Source organism: Hirundo rustica, chromosome 5 (genome assembly GCF_015227805.2).
Source record: "Hirundo rustica isolate bHirRus1 chromosome 5, bHirRus1.pri.v3, whole genome shotgun sequence".
Taxonomy (NCBI): domain Eukaryota; kingdom Metazoa; phylum Chordata; class Aves; order Passeriformes; family Hirundinidae; genus Hirundo; species Hirundo rustica.
Genome location: NC_053454.1, coordinates 62,674,403 through 62,685,071, shown reverse-complemented (window position 1 = coordinate 62,685,071; position 10,669 = coordinate 62,674,403).

Sequence of the window (10,669 nt, the reverse complement as noted above, 5' to 3'; positions counted from 1 at the left end):
TCCCTTTTATCTAAGACCCATTCCCAGGACGTGACCTGGGACAATAGGCAGTGTTGCTGGGAGCAGAGTTGCCGTGCCCTGGTGTTTGACTGGGAGCCTTTTAAAAGCATCACCTAATTACTCCTCACGATGTCACTGCATCGTCTCCCTGCTTTCAGCCTAAAATCCCGGCAGTGTGTAATTTGCCCAAGGCCACAAAACTGTTGGATGACAGGGTTTTCTAGGTCCAAAGGTGAGTTTTCTTCCCTGAATGACAGTGATTGCAGGCTGCCTGTGAAGGATTTATGGCCAGAATTATAGGGAGAGCTCAGAGTCTCGTGCTTGCTCGCTACCTGGCCCTAGTCCCAGGTGAGCTCCCTCTGAAAAGCCACACATCCATCCTGGCAGCTGGAACTCTGCAGCAGTTCCCATGTTCACATCCATTGGCAGCTGCAACTCTGTAGCACTTCCCAAATCTCATGAAAGGCACATCACACTGTTGGAAGGGCAATACTCGAACTGAGGGCAGCAGCCGCAGTACTGTCCTCACAGAGCAGGAATATCCGGGGAGATCTGAATGTCACACTAGTTAATTATATTAGCTAAACCTGGCTTCTTGCATTTCTCAGCAATTCAAAGGTAAAACAGCCATTAAATATTAGCACTATGTTGTCTTTGTACATTCAGAAAAAAAGGCAAAGAAAAAAAAAAAAGGACAACCACCAAAAATCTTTCCCAGGAAAAAAACCAGCCCCAGAGATACTAGGGTTTCTTTTTTATTTTTGCCACTGATACTGACCTAGCAAAGGAGGAAGAACCTGATCTGATGTTTAGATGCTAGATGAATTTTTCTGAGCTGGCAATTAGGCAAAGGGAGGTTTGAGATGGTGATGAATGATGGAGAAGATATAACTACAAGGTTTTGGTTTTACTGTGACTGGGTTTGAATGTCATGCTACAGAGCATATGCACCCAGCCTGGGACACAACAAAAGGTCCTGTTATATATTTTTGCAGGGGTGACTTTTTTGAACCTAAGGGCTGACAAAGGGGTAAGAAGTTTAATGGCTAGCCCAAGATGGTTCCACTACCTCTACTAGGAGATGATACCAGAATTTCTGGGAGCTACTAGCTACTTGTCTGTTTAAGTCACCCTAAGGCACTGCTCCAGGTCCATGAGCACAAAAATATCTGTATTGTTCACAGAATAATAGAATCCCAGAAAGGTTCGGGTTGGAAGGGACCTAGAAGTTCCAACCCCCTTCCATGGGCTGGGACACCTTTTACTAGATGAGATTGCTCAGGGCCCCATCCAGCCTGGCCTTGAGCACTTCCAGGGGTGGGGTAGCCACAGCTTCTCTGGGCAACCTGTTCCCAGCTCATTGCTGTGAGAGCCTGTCCTTTGGCCCTGGTTACAAAGAGATCCTGGTCTGTTCCAAGGGCTGAAAACCCATGGTGTGCTGATACAACAGAGGTGACCTGTCAGGTAAGTGGCATCCTCAGCTTGTAATTAACTGTGATGGAAAAGGGGAGTTCAGGATTGTAAAAACTAATATTCATCACCCTTGCATTAGCATCTGCTTGCGAAGGTCAGTGCTGGGGGTTTATTGCCTTTCAGAACAGGGACTGGATAACAGAGTTCATGTCTATTCTTACATTTTGGAGTCAGTTCCCTCCACTTACATCCTTCTTCCAGGAGGCAGAAATTACCTACACATGACATGAAATAAATCTCTTCAGTTTGGGCTTTCCATCACATTTCAGGGAGCACATGGTCTTGTGGGAGCTATGGAAGAAAATCAAGGTCTACTTTATTCCTGTTGCCCCTCAAAGCAAATTTAAAGATGCAAATGGGAAATAAGCTAAACCAGGTTTGGATTTACAATGCAGATATTATTAGGGTCTAAGTCTCTTTGAGATGATTGACAGTTTGAGATGTCCACAGCACAGCTCATACAGCTGCCGTGAGGTCATTTGGGCTTTGCACAAATGGGTTTAACCAGAACTGCTCATTTTCATAAAATAATGCAGACTTTTTGTCGCACTGTAGCAAGAGGCTGATGTGATCAGGTGTCCTGCCATCAAACAGAAATAACCCCAGAGGAGTCATTCGTCATTTCTGTGATGATTTATCGGAGCACCCATTTACTATTGTCAGCAGTGACGATGATGGTGATGATGAAGAATCTGAGTACAACCTAGAAAAATGTCTATTTGTATTTATAAGAAACACTGATTTTGCTTCACTGCTGCCAGCCAGTCTGTCTCCCCCCAGGAGTCAGTGTAGGTCAGACGAGTGAGGAATGAGATACTTTTGATTCATAACTCAGGATAACATTTGAGAAGTTTCTGGGATACTTCTTATGCATGAGCTACAGCTTCTCATAAGAGTTTGGTTTCAGGGAATGAAGCAGCAGTTACGTAGAGAGAAAATGGGAGCATGAGGGAGAGAAATATTGTGTATATGTCTTCCATATCCTCTTTAGACTGTAATTTTCCCCTTCCTTCTCCTTTGCAGTCAAAAAATAAAATGGGAATTTAGTGGCAGGTGAGAGTATAGGGATGATACAAACACAGCGTAGGCTTAGCCATCCTCTTCTGCTACACATATCTTCTTTGAGCTGCACGTAACCATGTGAAGGATCTTACATCCTGATGAGCAGAGGAAAGCTCCAGAATAACACAGTTTATAGGTATTGTAAATAAAACCAACCTAGCTTCCATTTGGCAAAAGAAGGCCATTTTCTGACACCTATAATGATATTAGAAACATTTCTAGTGAAAGTGCATTCCCTAAGTTGGTGTGAAAGTCTGACCATTTTTCTCACTCACATATCCTAAAAATACCACCTGGCTGTTTTTCATGGTTGTTTTTAATCTCTATTCCCAATTAAGGTTTATTATTTTCTTGTAACTTGGGCAATGCTTCAAGGTGTGCATGGAATGTGTCATGTACAGGCAAATAGCAACCTACAGGGTAAAAATTCTCCTAATGATGGATGTAACTGTTCAGGCAGCATCAGAAATCATAACAAGTAGATAAAATGCTGTAATCAGTGGAATGGGGAGGTTAAAGAAGTGCTGAGCGTGAGTGGTGCAAAGACTTGGCACAGGCTTAGTACATTGAGGGATTTGGACTCTGAGGGATGTAATCCTTGGTATAAATTTGGAGCTGTACTTGGTGATTTGTAATGAGAAAAAAAAAATCTGTTTAATATAATTCAAGTCTGATAGTGAAATGATGCTGAAGATGGTTGCAGACATAGGCTAGAGATTAAAAGCTGTCAGGGATATAGAGTTCCTGTCACTATCAAACTGGGTCTGAATTCCCATAAGCAATTTTACTCGTCTCCTCCTACAGAAGTGTTTCCACATCCTATGGGGTGAGACATTTTACTGTTTCTGCAACGTATTTATTTGTAAGTTTTGTTCCCACTCAGGGCTTTCTCTTCAACACTGAAATACCGTTTGTCCAGGAGACCAGCCAGAAACCAATGAGGACCATTCAATATTCCAGTGACTTAATGTCCAGAATCTGCAACAGCTTTTGTGGTACCTTTCAATTGTCAGGCAAGGCCATAAATGCCACCCTCTAAAAAGTGTAATTCAGATTCTCTGTTTCAAAGGCCTCAGAGAAATGGCAATTTCTTTTTCAGCATGTTGGGAGTAAATGCACAAAACCTGCTGTACGCTCTTTAGTCATGATACTCAGATAATAAAATAAGTGAGCTAGGGAAATTTAGTGCAGAAGCAAAGACCTCTAGGCAACAATGTAACATAATACAGAAAAGATATAACTCAATTGGAAATAGCCAGCTGGCACTAATGGCTCATTCGTTTAGACTCATATTTCTGAGCTGTCTGGCTTTTGGTGAGATGGGAGCAAGGAAAATCACGCCTGCCTGCCAAGGGCTATCAATAAAATGCTATTAAGCAGAGCCCCACAGCTCGGGGCCACTCCAATCCACCTTGATAATTAGAAACAGTTTGAGGAGACAGTCAAGGGCCCAAGCTTTGTCTTCTCATCAGTTTCCTTGGTACTGAGAAGGTTTGGATAATGTGCCACTGCTGGCGGTGGGAATACTCCACACCTCACGACAGCCACGACAGAGTGTTCTGCCTCGCCCACGAGGGAGGCGTCATCTGTGGCCTGCCTAAACCAACTAAATTGCCTTTCAGGCACCGTGCTGGGCCTGACAGCACAGCTTGGAATGCCAAGCCCAAGTCCAGAGCCTTTAGATGTGCTGGAGCAAGGGTGAGAGCAGTGGGAAGACGTGGCCACTAACCATCGGGCTGGGAATGGGCTGTAGCACAGGATAACGTGACCCGTGTGTCTGCCCATTGCCAGTTTGGAATGGGATGCATCCTGTCTGCCTTCCTCCCTCCCCTCTGGACCTCCTGGACACAGAAGCTGGTTTGACTCCTTGGTCAGGAGCAGGGGTTTTGTTTCATTGTGCTTCTCCACCTGCTGTGATTGAGCCCAGGCGTCCTTCCTATGCCTGTATTATCCCTTCTCCCATTGTTTGGCCCACTCTTTTGCCATCCTTCTACTTGCTTTGCCTTCTACTTCCTCACTTGCTTTGCCTCAGTCCCCTCCTGAATTAATAACCTGATGACTTTTTCCTATATGATCCTAATTGTAGTACATCCATAGCCACACTTTGTATTTCTGATACTCTTACCTAGAGGAAATCACAATAGTAATAATAATAATAGCTGTAACAAGGTTATTATTATGGGGTGCCTAGAAAAGGGTGACTGATTGTTTTTGCCGGCAGCTATCTGCGGCACAGTGGTTGCAGCTGTACACAGGGAGCAGCCAGGCCACAAACCTCCTGTCCAAGAGGAATTAAGTCACTGAATGTCCAAGTGAATGACCCCATGCTCGTGGAAGCAAAACACAGAGAGTAAATATATCCTGGGGCACCAGTTAGAAATGACTCATAAAGAACCATACGTAAATTTTGAGTTGGAAAGGACCCTAAAGTTCATCTAGTCTAACCCGTCTGCCATGCACAGGGACACATCCCATTATTTCAGGTGGCTCCAAGCTTTGTCTAACCAGGTCTTGGACACTTCCAGGGATGGGGCAGCCACAGCTTCTCTGGGCAACCTGTGCCAGGGCCTCCCCACCCTCACAGGGAAGAATTTCTTCCTAATATCCAATCTAAATCTGCTTTCTGTCCATTTTAAGCCCTTCCCCCTTGTTTTGTCATTCCATAGCCCTGCCAAAAGCCCTTCTCCAGCTTTCTTGTAGCTCCTTAGCAGCAGTGACCTTACAGGTATATGCATTTTGGGGGGGGGGGGCGGGGGAGGGGGGTGTTTCATTATTTTTTATTATTCTCGTTTACCATTCCAAAGAGTAAACATAACTGCACCTGGCACTGACATCATAGAAGGGTTTGGGTTGGCTCTCTGAAGGTGGTTTAGCCCTGGCCCTCGTTTAGAGGATTGGCTTCACCTGGATGTGGCAGTGTTGGGTAAGGCACCAGGTGTTCCTCCTTTCCCATCAGGAGGGAGCACAGTTGCCCGATTTCTCTGAGGGTGGCTGGAGGGAGACGGTCACCTATTCTGTGGGATTTGCTTTGTACTCTTCTGAGGGGAAGCTTCCAGGAGTTTGCTGTGGAACTTGGGATGCTTGAGCCTTGGGAATGAATTTTCCTGTGAGCGGTCTACAAACTGTGAGTCTCGGCCTCAGTGGCCCTGTTGTACATTGCGTGAGGATATGGCGTGGCAAAGAGCGTGTTTGGGAGAGTGCAATGAGGAGACAAGGCTGGCCTTTCACCACAAGCTGGAGTTTATCTTCTGCATGATCTCAGCTCCTGGTAGGAAAACAAGGGTCTGATCCTGTTGTGCAGGGATTACTCTGTTGTAAAAACTTGGATTAAAGTTGTGGCGTTTTATGGTTTTATTTGGCTGGGGGGGCCTTGTTGTGGGGGGAGCTTGGGGGCCCTCATGTGTGTGAGGGGTTTAGGGGGGCCCTCACGTGTGTGAGGGGGTTTGAGGGGGGCCCTCACGTGTGTGAGGGGGTTTGAGGGGGGCCCTCACGTGTGTGAGGGGGTTTGGAGGGGGGCCCTCACGTGTGGGAGGGGGTTTGGAGGGGGGCCCTCACGTGTGTGAGGGGGTTTGGAGGGGGGCCCTCACGTGTGTGAGGGGGTTTGAGGGGGGCCCTCACGTGTGTGAGGGGGTTTGAGGGGGGCCCTCACGTGTGTGAGGGGGTTTGAGGGGGGCCCTCACGTGTGTGAGGGGTTTTAGGGGGGCCCTCACGTGTGTGAGGGGTTTGGAGGGGGGCCCTCACGTGTGTGAGGGGTTTGGAGGGGGGCCCTCACGTGTGTGAGGGGTTTTAGGGGGGCCCTCTTGTGTGTGAGGGGTTTGGGCTCTCGTGCACGTGGCTTGAGGCCTTGTGTCCCACACAGCAAAGAAAAGAACCTGGGGGGGATCTGCCAGTGAATCTGGTTTGGTTCGTTTTGCTTCTTGTGCTGTGAGGAAGAAGCTTTAGTTTTAAAAGTGCGTTTTATGCCTAGAAAATGGAGTATCGGTTTGCCAGGCAAGCTTCCACCTGTTTTGAGACACAGCTGCTCTTGATATTCAATTGGAGCACATGGGCCTTTGTTTAAATGATGTGTTTCATATTTTGGAAACTTTCAAGCATGTACAAGTCACAGTGTGAGAGCAGCTTAGTGAAATGTGCTGGTTTATTTTCATAGGCTTGGAGTTAGGTGTCCTTTTGTGATAAAAGTACTGCTGCTAACATTCCTCTTTTATGAAAATATAGTTAAGGAGGGTAACGGAGTTTAGTGTTCCTAGGAATTTTACTGGATATTTGCCAGGATTTTAATGTTGATGACTTTTCAGTATGTTCAGAACTGTCCAAACCTCAATAAAAGCAATGGAGCTGTTGGAGTTTTTTGTGGTTCTTAAAAGGTGCTGATTAGAGTAAGTGTTTGTAGAGCTTAAAGAAATTATGTAAATACTCTGGTTGCTGTTGATTATTTGCACATGTTCTTGTTCATCCTGATCGCACTAGAAGGAAACAAGAGTGTGAAAACCTTTCTTTGTTTCAGTATCAGACTAATAATTGTGGCTTATTCTTTATGGAAAATAGCTTTTAACAGTAAATTTTGTTTTCTTACAATTTTTTCATGGATTGATAAATGCTGAAATATTTAATTGTGTCGGAATGATTATGAAATTGTGCTGGTTTAATGTGAGGTTCACTTAAAACTTCTCTCTGCCGACAATGGCATGTCAGTCTCTGCTATTCCAGTACCACTGTGGAGAGATGGAGCCACAATTTAGCTCTGATTGAAGTTTTTAACTTGTTTTGTCAGATGTGCACGAGAGTGAGGTGTGCTTATGTGGGTTTTATTGTTTGAACAAATAATTTGCTTTGCCAATAAAATTGAAATGCTAGATTGTGGCCTGTTAAAATCCTCCTGGATGAAGCAGATGAACCGTGCTGCAGTCTCTACCACTGAAGTGCCGTAGGAGTCATGTTTCTCCCTCCATCTGATAAGTAACCAAAAATATGTTGCAGTTTGAATTATGTTTGCCTAATTTCAGCCTTGTAACTGAAAAGAATCTGATATTGCTCGATGATTCATAGACTGCAAGAAAAATGATGAAAAGTTATTTGTTAAAAGTGAGTGTTAAGCTGTAATTGTGGGGTTTTCACGTGTGGGGAGGAAATAGGGGAAGGGAAAGTGATGCTGGGGGTTGTACCCCTTCCCTTTTCTGATTTATTTTCAAATGGTTTGTTTGGTAAGAGTCTGGAAGTACCAACTGAACAAAGTATGGTACTGGTTTTTAGTGGTGTTGATTAATTAACTGTTTTGATCTTGTTCTAACAAACTCAAAGAAACTAAAAACGTTATTAAAATGGTCATGATGTTATTCTACTGAAGATGTGATTATCATGTACTGCAGAGGTGTATGAGGAAAAAGGGGCATTTTTGTGAGTACCAGCTGAATTTGTATCAGAAAAGGCTATTGTTATGTAACGCACAATTTTGCTGGGGCTGTTTACAAATCTATTTCTATGAAAGATATTTTTGTGGAAAATGAAATTAAGGACTCTGTTCTTAGCCTCCACTGACAATTAGCCTGTTAATTTGTACTACAAAGGGAAAAGTAACAAATCTGTATAAATGTAACCTGGTCTCCCAAACTTTAACTGCAAATGGCTTCTCTGTGTGCTTCGCAGTTTATGTAACTCTGTGTAAGTGCTCTTACTGCTGTAGAAAGACAGAAAAAGTCTTAGGAATGTATTTTAACTTTACAGTCAATGAGGATTTTCAATACAGCATCTCTGAGTCCAGTTTCCCAGGGTGGTTGGGGAAACACTGAGCAGATTAACTGCATCAGTTTGGGTTTGGTATGAAATTTTTGGAAGGATCAGGCTGGGCTGAGCCCCCAGGTGGTCCAGCCTGTGCCTTACCTTTCCAACCTTCTCTGGGTTTAGTCAGCTACGGTAGAAATAGGAGGGCAGAAACCGCTAACATTTTCCCTTTTTCTTTATTTCTGTTAAACATTCTTCACTGGCCAGAGAACATGTTAGTGTGACTATAAATGAATTTTAAAAAGGGAAAATTTGGGGGAGCATTACAGAATAGGAAGAAAGTGCTAGAAATAAAAAAGACCTACCCAAAACTCTTACACAAACACCCCAACCCCAGAGGGTTGCAGCCAGTGGTTCTAGACAGATTGGAGCACGGACTCCTCATGTTCTGCAGTTGCAGTCCTTAGAATCAGGTGAAGGGTGGCAACGTGGAAGTACTCTGACTGTAAATAATTACATATGTTCTTTAAATTCTAAAAATTTGCAATAAGGGATGGGAAGTTTTGTGCCAATAGTGTTTGGCTTAAAAACAACAACAACAAAAGAAAACCACCCCAACTTGTGGAAGTATTATTCTGGGGCTTTTGGGGTTTTTTTTGTTTTGGGGGTTTTTTGTGGGTTGTGGTTTTGTTTTGTTTTTTTTTCCCTATGAAATACTGGTCGTTTGCTGCACTCTAGTGGTGTTTAATAGGAATCTTGTGTGAGGCCAATTCTGCTCAAAGAAAGCTTTCTGTCTGACCTCACAAAAGTTCAACCAGCTCTTTTAAACTGTATTTTAGCACTGGAGATAGTAACAGAAATAAGTACTTTCAGATGCTCCTTGTATTATTCTCTGCGTGTTTGGGGTGAGTGGATGACAAGAGAATGGGGATTTTGTCCTTTCTGCTAGTTATGACTTGGGTTAATACACAATATTATTAGCTCAGCCCGGCTGATTAGCATTGGTGGTTTTTCCTTGTCGAGCTTAGACTGTTGTTGCACAATAAAAAGGCTGGAGCTGACTCACTACTTTGCATTATTTCAAGGAACGGTCCTTTAGGTGTGTGGGACTCATATTTCTTTAGATGTCTTTCCCTTCAGCCTGATACTGTGCAACCCGGAGCTAAGGCAGCATGGCATGGAGGAGGGAGGATAGGGTGCAGCCTGTGTCCTTACCTGGGATGAACGGCTGGAAAGACTCTACTGTCTTGCCAGCAACACAACAATTGAAGTCACAGGTGTTCTGCAGATACAGCAGTTGTTTCTGTGTACCTTGGAAAAGAACAGGCTGTCTCCAAGGTAGCTTTCCCCGCATCCTCTTCAGAACTTAGGTTAATGTTGGAGCAAATGTAATCAACATCTTCTTCTGAGGTTCAAGGAATGGGTGGACTGTCCCGGGCAGAGTGGGAGCTGCAGGCCAACGTTAGTGGAGAAGGATCCAGAGCTGCAGAAGGGCCCCCAGGCTTTCTAAACTTCTCCTCAGAGAAGGGTCTGGGTGCAGGTACATCCTGACTTTGTCCATGGTTTGTGTCCAAGGGCTTATACAGGTGTAATTGAAGCTTTACCCTGCAGGATTAAGGGTGGTGAGCTACATTTGCACATATAAACCAGGAAATGATTTATTATGATAATAAATAGACTAAAAGATCTTCATCAAAATTATTTAGTATGCAGTGAGGGTTTCTAGAACTGCTAGCATAGTGCACTGTTTCAGAAGGAATACTGAAGCAATGATTTTAAAGCTAGTAAAACCAATTAGTAAGTAGAGATGAGTATTGCTCATCCATTCCAACAGCTGTGGGCCTATCTTGTTTCTCAGCCTTGAGGAATAACCTTGAGGGGAGGTCCCACTCAAGGGGAGGCATCTCCACATGCTCTGGGGAGGGTGTGTTAGGAGACCCTACCATTTTACTCAGGATGTAGTTCTGATATTTCCTTCTGGGGTTCATGAAGCAAGAGGCTGTTGTGGGCAGCGTGGGAGTTTCAGAGAGATTTGTAGCACTTCTGTAGCTTTCACATGCACTTTTAATTTTTTTTTTTTACTTTAATCCTATTATGCTGACAGCTCCCATAGAATCCGATGGACATAGCAACACAGATCTGAAATGATAGGACCAAGGGGAAAAGATAATCCTCACAGTCAGCCAGCTGCTGGAACAATAGAAGCAGAGGAAACAACAGTTAATTAATTTGGTTGAGATATTACTTTGTGTTTATTTGTTCTTTTAAATTTATTTTTAATTTAATTATAGGGAAGTGAGGTGACAGGTGAGCTCAGCTTTAGGCTTAAGCTCAGCAACAGCCATGTTGGGCCTCACATGTTGATCGCTTGGTATCAATTTAGACAAAGGAGGTGTTGGATTTATTAAAAAAT